Raw genomic sequence first — 10,871 nt, forward strand, 5'->3', positions numbered from 1 at the left:
TAAGAAATCTTTCTTTTTGCCCGAAAGCAAACATAACTCCTTGATTAACTATTAGCAGCTAAAGGATAAAGGAAGAAGGCGTAGGCACGGAGTGAATATAATCATCTTTTATGTAACTTCAGGGTCAACGGAGGCTAATGCACTGTCTCTAGGCTATCGAAGATGAAAGAAACTCTTGAGACTTGAGGATCTTTCATTTTTAGAAATTTGCAAATATAGATGATATATAAGAAGAAGAAGATATAATCCAATGATGATTTGTCAAAATTCATCTCCAATAAAAAGATATTGAGTAAGATTATAGATTTATGCTACACTAATTTTGTAGTTAAACTTTGTCCGAAATGAAATAATCCTCATCATTAGAAAGAAAAAAAAAAAAAATCATTCCATACTATATTAACAATATCTAATAGAAAAGATAGAAATTAGTGACTTGAATCATGTGACTTACAACACATTTACAAGTGCATGATCCTTATGCGCGATACATTTGTTCATCGTAAATGTATGGTTTTCAAACCCGGACTGTTCATAGAACCAGTAAGGGGAGAAGTTCAAGGTTTTTAAGGTCGGACCGAGGTCGAATCGTGATAATGTCATAATTACCTTATTAATTAATTAAATACAAATATTGATATTATATTTATAAAATTATATGGGTAAAATTAAATGATTTTGAAGCATATTTTAAAGAAATTTAATAAAAGTAAAATAATAAAGCATGAAAAAATACTTTAAAAGTTATAATTAATTTTTGAAGTATAAAAGTATGAATATATTTATATACTCCCTTTTAGAGATGGCTAATTAAAATATATAATATAATAAAATATTATGAATATTAGTTATGATATAAAATAAAAGTAGTAATGAAAGTTTATTTAATTTATTGGTATGAATTCTGTTAAGTTTATATTAAGTATATTTAGTTTTCACTTAGAGCACCAACACTCTAGTATAGCCTAGTGGTGAGACTCTAAAGCTAACCTAATTCAGCCGAAGTTCTAATCCCAGTAACTGCACCACTTTAATAATTTTTTCTAATTTATCAAGTAAGGTTGGACTATGATTGAAGTTCTAATCCCAGTAACTGCACCACTTTAATAATTTTTTCTAATTTATCAAGTAAGGTTGGACTATGATTGAACCCTACCGATTCTACCTGAACCAGACAATCCAATTGTGGGTCAAGTAGTTCATAGGATTTGTTTGAAATCCGATTATGCTTGCTTAAAAAACTGGATTTCAATCCGATTTCTGGTTAACCTGATCGGACCGGCCCATTTGGTCCAGACTTGACAACCTTGCGTAAATGTTAACCAGGTAGTATTTGAAAGAAATGCAAAATATGTTTTTGAGAATATTAATCTTGAAACTAGGCAAAGTTAAGTGGAAAATTATGCAAATTTTAGAAGATGTCAAAGATTTGATATATATAAAACCAAGCATAAGGTAATTTAGTACGGGTTTGTAGAAATTAATAAGGATGATGTCGCCAACTGTCATGCAAAATGAGCACCACTTTAATAATTTTTTCTAATTTATCAAGTAATGTTGGACTATGATTAACCCTACCGATTCTACCTGAACCGGACAATCCAACCATGGGTCAAGTAGTTCATAGGATTTGTTTGAAATCCGATTATGCTTGCTTAAAAAACTGGATTTCAATCCAGTTTCTAGTTAACCCGATCGGACCGGCCTGTCTAGTCTGGATTTGACAACCTTGCGTAAATGTTAACCAGGTAGTATTTGAAAGAGATGCAAAATATGTTTTTGAGAATATTAATCTTGAAACTAGGCAAAGTTAAGTGGAAAATTATGCAAATTTTAGAAGATGTCAAAGATTTGATATATATAAAACCAAGCATGAGGTAATTTAGTATGGGTTCGTAGAAATTAATAAGGATGATGTCGCCCACTGTCATGCAAAATGAGCAAGTGAGAATGTTGCACTTTGGCTATGTACAATCGTTTGCCTCCCTGGCGGTGTCTTATTAGCCATGAGAATATGATGTAATTGGTCCTTGTTTTGAAATGCATTTTATTCCAGCAAAAAAAAATTATAGGAGAGAGAGAGAGTATTTGTTAGGTGGTCGTGTGAGATATCGGATGACTAATATTAAATTTATTGTGTGGGAAAGAGACAAAAAATAAATTAAAATTTCAAGTAGTTATAGGAAATTAATTATTAATGATAATTTGATACATTCACATAATCTTTTTGGGTCATGTTAACGAATGCCCTTAAGACAATTGTTAATAAACCATAATAGGAAAATTTTGACACCACTTTCATTGAAAATATAAAAAGTTGTCAATACCACCGCACACCCTTGATGCGATGGTCACTCCACAGGTATAAGTGCTTGTGGGGTGTGGGGGGTAAGGGCCAAGGTTCAAGTCTCCAGAAGGAAGTTTCACACACATATATACTTAGATTATGCTAAAATAAAATTCTATCTTGTAACAAAAAAAAAAAAAAAAAAAAAAAAAAAAATAATAAAATAAAAAAAAATAAAAAAAAAAAAAGCTATCAACAACATTTATTGTTTTATTATTCTCCTAACAAAATGTTTTTAAAAATATCTCCTAAAACAATGTCTATTGGTTAACATTTCCCATTTTAAAATAAGACGGATTTCAATGATCACACAATTTTGAGACCTTGAAGTGAGGGAAGTCACCAATTTTTTTTTTTCTTTTTCTAAATTCAAAAAGAAAAAAAATCTAATTATCAATTTAAACTTTGTGGGCCTATTTTCTATTGGGGGCCCTAGACAATAGCTTTAGTGGCCTTGCCAAAGGGCCCGCCGAGCACACGAGGCTTTTGCATAGAAGCGTAGGCTTAACTAGTTACAACTGGAGTTCATTCCTTCAGAAATTTTCCATCTGAGCTCAACTTTCTCTGCCTTGTAGTGGGGAAAAAAAAACACTCTCATCCCTTTTTTCTGAACTATACCCAAACTCATATTCCTCGGGTTGCTCAAATTTCACAGCAAAGTGAGATGTGAGGAGGTTATGTATACTATATATTTTTAATCACCGACTTTCTTCCTAAGAGAGATTGTACGTAGCCTCTCATCACAAAGAACTTTCTTCTTTTTTACTGGGTCAAAAAGCTTGTTCTCTCTACAATAATCAGTAATGATAGTCGTAACATCATTTTATGATTTTTGGTTCCTATGTATGCCAATGTTTATGAATTTTTCTTACAAATTGTTCGGAATATAATTTCTGGGAAATTAAGGTGCGTTGTAAGAGGTTTAGTTATTTCATGATGCACACAGTAAGTTACTCTCTCTAAAAACAAATGGCATGTAATCACGTATAGTATAAGGTTACTAAATCGTGGAACCATAACCTTGAAGAATATATTCTTATTGTTATCAAAATGGTTAAGTCTAAGGTCAAGTCCATAAGATGTCCTACCTTATGAAATAAAAGAACACAACAATCTTATGTAATAACAATATGAGATAATCTTATGAATATAACTGATTTGATAGTATCTGAGGATTATTAACCCAGATAACCTATTCAATAATCTACAACAATTCTCAACAAGCATATTATAACCTTATGATTACGGTAGGAATATAACTAGGACAAAATTTAGTTACAAAATTGGTTGTAAACTAAGGTTACAACCTCACTTGATAAAATAAACATTACTACATATTTTGAAAATCTAGCCGTTGAATTGCATGCATGTTCTTTACGCTTTTAAGGCACATGTCAAATTTTATATCAATTGGATATTATTTACTATATGATCTATAAACTCATATTTTATGCATAATTTTAAACTACAAAAAGTTGCAATTTAAACAATTTATTGATGACATAGCTATTGATCTTTAATTTTCTAGAAATTTTGCAAAGATGGAGAATATAAGAAGAATATGTAATCCAATGGTGGATTTGTCAAAATTCACCTTTAATAAAAAGATATTGAATAAGGTTGTAACTTACCAATTTTGTAGCTAAACTTTATCCATATAATTATATAACTCAGGACAAAGAATTTCAAATACGCTTGTTCTTAATAGATTGATATGTTGATCTTGAGGGATTTCATATTTTGTCTTGAAGGATATTACTACTGCACTCTGCACGTAATTTAGGTGGTTTGCTTCAAAACTTGTTATTGTAATGCAGTGACCAAGCAGATTGTATTAGTGAATTTTTAGTGTTTTTGGCCGATTAATTGGCCTAGGTTGTATGGGGCATTGGCTATGGGATGTTATATATACAGATTGTTGCATCTGCTTTGGTTGTGTAGTGAGTTTTGAGCAATAAAGTTTTATCTTACTTATAAAAAACATATATATATCTCGAATAGATTCCATAAAATTGGACTTAAGCCAGATCAGATATCCTCGTAGATTATCTTCTTAAAATTTGTGTAATAGATATACAATATAATGCATAAAGATAACGGAATGTGATTTTATGATTTGCTTTTGAAAATGGCTTGTGAGTTCGCGATTTGTGTGTGTGAGATATTTTGTGGCTTCATATATGTGAAATTTCCAAATTTTATGGTTGGCATTACGGGCTTCTGAGTTAGTACTGACCTTTGGTGGCTAAGTGGTGAGGCCATGAGGTTACTAGGGTTTGACATATGAAATTTGAGGCCCTGAGGTTGACTTGTGTATTCTTATTCTATTGAGCATGAAATTCAATTTTGTACTTTGATTTTGGGCTAGATTTTCACTACCTGCTCCAATCCAAACATCAGATAAAATTTCATTTTTCTCTTTATTTTCTATTTCCTGGTTTATTTAGTTTGCATGAAGTTTGTTTTCTAAATGGCTGCTGTAGGATTTATTTACAGAAACACTCACTTGCAATGCATGTTGGTATATTTGGACTTTGCATTCAAATGATTAGTCTTTGATTGGTTCTCCTAAAACTGTGTTTACCTATATTCTTATTCAATTTACGTTGGTCTAATTTGGTCAATTTAGTCCACATTAGCTCTATTTGGTCCACATTGGTCATATTATGTCCACTTTGGTCTTATTCGGTCCATTCTGTCCACTTTGATCCACTTCAGTCCTATCTGATCCATTCGGTCCACTTTGGTCCATTTTTTCCAGTTTAGTTCTATTCGGTCCATTCTGTCCACTTCAGTTCTATTCAGTCTACATTGCTCCTATTCGGTCCACTTCAGTCAAGTTTGTCAACTGCGATCTTATTCAGTNTACATTGCTCTATTCGGTCCACTTCAGTCCAGTTTGTCAACTGCGATCCTATTCGTCCAATTTTGTCCTGTTTGTTCAATTTTGTCCTCTTCGGTCTATTCGTTCTTATTTGGTCCACCTTGTTCCTATTTGGGTCCTATTCTCTCCATTTGGTCTACCTTTTTCTATTTGATCCAATTTGGTCCATTCAGATTACTTTTGTTCATATTGGTCCACTTCGATCTATCTTTGTGCACTTACATAACTGGAAAAGACATGTTTAAGTTGAAAGCACCTAATCTAAATCTAAATTTATTAAAAAATAAATAAATCTCAAATTTGTAATTTCTAAAATTTTAAGCATAACATTTATTGTTACTATATTTTTGTAAAGCCATATTAATATAGCATTTCAGTCCACTTCGTTACGGCTAAATTTAAATGAAATTCTTTTTAAATATAAAGGCTATGAATATACAAATGTAATCTTTAGGAAAGTTATTCATTTGTTTTAATGTTGTTACTTTTAAACGAATTGAATGAGGTTGATTATAAATTTAAGCAAAATAAATAAATATCTACATAATATCTACATATGTATGTATGTATGTATAATTTTTATTTCAATAATTTAGCAAAAAAAAAAAAAAAATCAAATATTCATTTTTTAAAAGAAATTATATTGATAATTAAAACTCATATCAAACTTATAGTGAATATGTATAATTTATTCTCTAAATTTTATTGTTGAGAGAGAGAGAGAGATTACTTGTGATGGGGACTAGAAAATATAACAACAAAATGTATGAACCCAAAATAGAATTTTAAAAATCACACATGATAATGATTTTTATGTTACACAACGTTCATCATTCATAATGCCCTTTTACTCTTACTTTTTTTTTTTTTTTTCTTTTACAAACGAGAATTTGCCAGAAATACTCACTCTTACTCTTCTTTAGGGTCAATGTGGACTGAATTAGACCGAATGGGCCTAATTGGACCGAATAGAACTTTAGTGGATAGAATGGACTAAATAGGACCTAATATGACTAAACTAGACCGAAGAGGACTGAAGTGGATCAAAGTGGATAGAATGGACCGAATAAGACCAAAGTGGACAGAATATGACCAATGTGAACCTAATAGAGCCAATGTGGACTGAATGGACCGAATATGACTAAATTGGACCGAAGAGGACTGATTGGACTGAATAGATTCAATGTGGATCAAATAAGACTTTTGAATATTTATCATTTTTATGGCTCATATTTCTAATTTCTAATGTCTATTTTAGTATTTTTCTTTGTATTTTGTAACTCAAAACTAAAGAGTTTAGTCTAAATATAATAAAATTTCATATTTTTCAACCCAAAAATGAAGAAGAAGAAAAAAATTTTGAGCTAAACTTGAAAGAAAACCTACCAAAAAAAAAAATTCAATTTAAGCCCAATTAGTCTAAAATGAAAAGAAGGGAGAGCTGAAATTGATAGAGTTGACTGAATTTGACTGCATTAGACCTAATTGGATTGAATAAAAATTATTTAATTTTTAGAAAAAAATTTATCATCTAGAAAAAAAATTATAATATTACAAAATAATTATTTATTTCCGCATAAATACGGCTAATTAAGATTTCAAAGCTATCTACGCGAATACAGAAACAAAAAAGCTTCTCTCTTATAGAACAGCATCACCAACTCTACAATACCCAACTAAAGCTTTTGGCTTTTGACCTCCTTTCTCTCACCCAAACCCCTTCTCATTCTCCCTCAGACCCCATTTCCTTTTCTCGCAAAGGCATCTTCTTCTTTTTTCGTGTCGAGACCATTGGCACCATCACCTCCCGCGAACTCAAACCCAACAAATTCCTCAAATTCACTATTGATGATGGCACTAACTGCATTTTTTGCGTCCTCTGGCTCAACCACCTTGTGTCGCCTTACTTCTCCCCATACAGCCCGCCAAGTGTTCGACTAATTGTCCAAATGGCGAGTCATTTCGCGGTAGAGGTTAGGCTTGGTGTAGTGGCAAGAGTACGTGAGAGGACCACAAGTTACCTTGGGAGGATCACGAGTTACCGTGGCGCAGTGTAGATCACGGTGTCGGATGTGGTGGTGGAGAGGGACTCCAATGTGGAGACATTGCATTGGTTGGAATGTATGAGTTTGGCAGGCAAGTATTATGATGTTAAAGCATTCACATCAGTCTCCTCAAATATTTAGCTAAACTAATTCAAAAAACTCTGCTTTTGCTACCTTAGCTATTTATTATTTGCATACACATACATTAGCCTCAATACTTTATGAATATTAAAATTTAATGTAGTAAGGATAAAGGCTTACTACACGTAGAGATGAAACTGATACACGCTTGTTTTGATTAAGTTTAGATAAATTTTTGTTGAAATATTATATTAGTGAGACTGATGTAAAAGTAGTGGTTGTTCATTTGATTTGTTGGGTTTAAAGGGATCAATCAATGTGTTATTGAATTTGGTGAAATGGGTTTATTTTTTAATTTGATTTTTACATGAAAAGTTTGAGTTACATGTGTAGTTGTTCAAAGAATTAGTTCTTAAAATCTTCCAATTGGGTTTCATTTTTAAGCCTTGTTTACGAGTCTTATTGAGCCTATTGATGATTTTTTACCATTCCAACTTTTAGAATGTTGTTGGGTTTTAAGCAGAATCCTATAAAATCTAGCTCGGAATTATGATCATTAGTATGAATCTCTATCTTGGGCAGTGCTAACATGAATTTCAACTCATAGTTGAAATTATTTATAATATTAGCATTAGTGTCTCTGGATTTCTTAGACGCGGTATCCACCTTAGCACTTTGACAGGTCCCTACCAGGATGATGGTTGAGATTTGAGAGAAATTTGGAGATGTGTTTCTATTTTTTTTTTTATATAAATAAATTGAATGTGTTTATTTTGAGAAACTTTGATTAATATTTAAATGATACAGATGGCCAACTTGTCCTACATGCAGAGAGAGAAAGAGATATGATGGTTTTACGTACTCTAACCCGAGCCATTGGAGTGAAAGAAAGAGCTTGTTATAAAATAATTATTATTTTTATGCATCAGATATATATATATATATATATCATCATTCTCAATATATTTTAATCACGTAGTTTTCACGTAATATCAATTATGAGAAGGATAATGTATATGTTTTATACATGAAATACCTTCTCGTTATAAATAGTCATCAATTATCATGGACAAATGAAACAACCAAAGTGCAAGATATTTGCCTCTTGACAGTAATGTCTAATAATACTGTCACATGACTAATCAAAAATTATTCTATTACGCTAATTCCATTAGCTAATCTAACATTCTTTTTTTTTTTTTTTTTTTGATCGAAAGGTAGAAAATTTTGTTAACTCAACTAATATGTATACAGTAAGACCAAAACCAATTAGTTTGGCCGTGTGGGAGATACAGACTGTCCCAGTCGTATCCCCAAAAACATAGCTTTACAAATTATCAATCCTGCACTCGGTTCAGACATGCTGTGCTGCTGTTAGCATTTGGTACTTGGACAGCAGACCAGCTGCTCTTTCCATGATAATCCATGGATGTAGCTAAGTATGCTCCAAATAAAATTTGTTCCTTGCGTTCCAGATACTCCAAGCTGTAATTTCCCAACAATCCAAGTCCGATCCATCCAGCACCTTCTGCAGATACTTGAAAAGGAGGAAGAAGTCCACTGTCTCGTTGCTGCACTTCTGGACTCGTCCCTTGACTAGTGCCCATACATTCCTTGCAAATGGACAAGACCAAAGTATGTGGGATACAGTTTCAGGCTCCTGGTGACAGAACTCACAAGTTGCGACCTCCTGTATCTTCCTTCTACATAAATTATCCCTCGTTGGTAGGCAATTGGAGCATGCTCTCCATAAAAAGGTTCGAACTTTTGGTGGGACTTTAGGCTTCCAGATTCTGCTCCATGTAATACCGTGAACCCGTGCCATTGAATGCTCGCCCATCCCCCGTGATTTCAACCAAATAGCTACTTGATAGGCTGTCTTTACTGAGAAGTTTCGATCCTTACTTTCAGTCCAGACCTGTACATCCTGAGAGTCCAAGTGGTTCAGTGGGGTAGCTAGAATTTCTGCACATGTCCGTGGAGTGAAGGTAGCAAGGATTTTACCCCGATCCCACTGACCTGTGTTTTGGTTAATCAGGTCACAGACCTTCAATTCCGCATCAGGCTCACTTAAGAAGACTGGTGTATTAGGCAGCCATTTATGTGAGGTAACACCAAGCATTCGGCCATCTCCCACCTGCCATGTTGACCCCTCTCTGATCACTTCCCTTGCTGCCAACAAAGACTGCCAGACATAGGATGGATTAGATCCCAGTTGTGCCATCATGAAGCTACAATTTGGAAAGTACTGTGCTTTATACACCCTATAGAGAGTGAATGAGGATTGTGAATGAGCTTCCAGACCTGCTTAGCGAGCATTGCCAAGTTGAAAGCCGAAATGTCTCCAAAACCCATTCCTCCATTCTTTTTGTGTGTACATAGTTTTTGCCAATTTATCCAATGGATCTTCTTCTCATCCTTGGTTTGTCCCCACCAATAATTTGACGAGATAGAAATAATTTTGTCACAAATGGCCTTGGGAATTTTGAACAAACACATGGAATAGGTGGGTATTGCTTGAGCCACAGTTTTTATTAGGATCTCTCGCCCGGCTTTGGATATGAACTTCTCCTTCCACCCCATCAACATTTTTGTTATTTTTTCTTGAAGCTCTTTGAAGGTGTTGACCTTTGATTTTCCACTAACCATTGGTAGTCCCAAGTATTTCTCACAGTTAGACATAATCCTTGCCCCCATCATCTGTTTTATAGCTTCTTTTACTTTGGTTTGGTATTTTTGCTAAAGAGCAATGAAGTTTTTTGCCTATTAATTGCTTGACCTGATGCGACTTCGTACACCCCCAAAAGATTAAGCAATTGTTGGCACGACAAAATAAGAGGTTGTCATCTGCAAACAAAAGGTGAGAGATACAAGCCCTATGTTGGCTAGATTTTAGACCTCTCATGTTGTGGCTTTCTTCAGCTTTCCTTAGCATGGCAAACAAACCTTCCGCACACAACAAGAACAAAGATGGTGAGATTGGGTCTCCCTATCTAATTCCTCTTGATGGGGTGATGAACCCCTGAGGTTCCCCATTTATTAGGACTGAATATGAAGCAGTAGTGATTGTCTCCATAGCTAGGTGCACCCATCATGGATCAAAACCCAACTTTAGCATGATTTGCCTTAGGAAACCCCATTCCACTCGATCATATGCTTTGCTAATATCTAGCTTGACTGCCATGTAGCCCATCCTTCCCTTCCTTCGATTCCTCATCCAGTGTAATAACTCATATGCTACAGTAGTATTATCAGCAATGAGTCGGTTAGGCACAAAAGCACTTTGGGCATCAGAGATTATCATAAGGAGTACATGTTTCAATTGATTAGCTAGGGCCATTCTAGAAATTACATTGCTTAAGCTTATGGGTCTATAACCACCCATGTGCTTTGGGTCATTTTTCTTTGGGATTAATACAATGTGAGTAAAATTCATCTTATGCAACATGTGACCAGAATTTAAAACAGAAAGAACCGCTGCTATAACATCTTGACCCATAATATGCCAATACTT

At 33.8% G+C, this 10,871-nt stretch overlaps 1 pseudogene; it reads left to right on the forward strand.

Annotated features, from left to right (window-relative positions):
• Positions 1-4,817: 4,817 nt before the first annotated feature.
• On the forward strand, positions 4,818-7,712 carry LOC111998666 (CST complex subunit STN1-like; annotated as a pseudogene).
• The last annotated feature ends 3,159 nt before the right edge of the window (positions 7,713-10,871 follow it).

The sequence above is a fragment of the Quercus suber genome, unplaced genomic scaffold (assembly GCF_002906115.3).
Source record: "Quercus suber isolate HL8 unplaced genomic scaffold, Cork oak 2.0 scaffold_123A, whole genome shotgun sequence".
Classification (NCBI taxonomy): Eukaryota; Viridiplantae; Streptophyta; class Magnoliopsida; order Fagales; family Fagaceae; genus Quercus; species Quercus suber.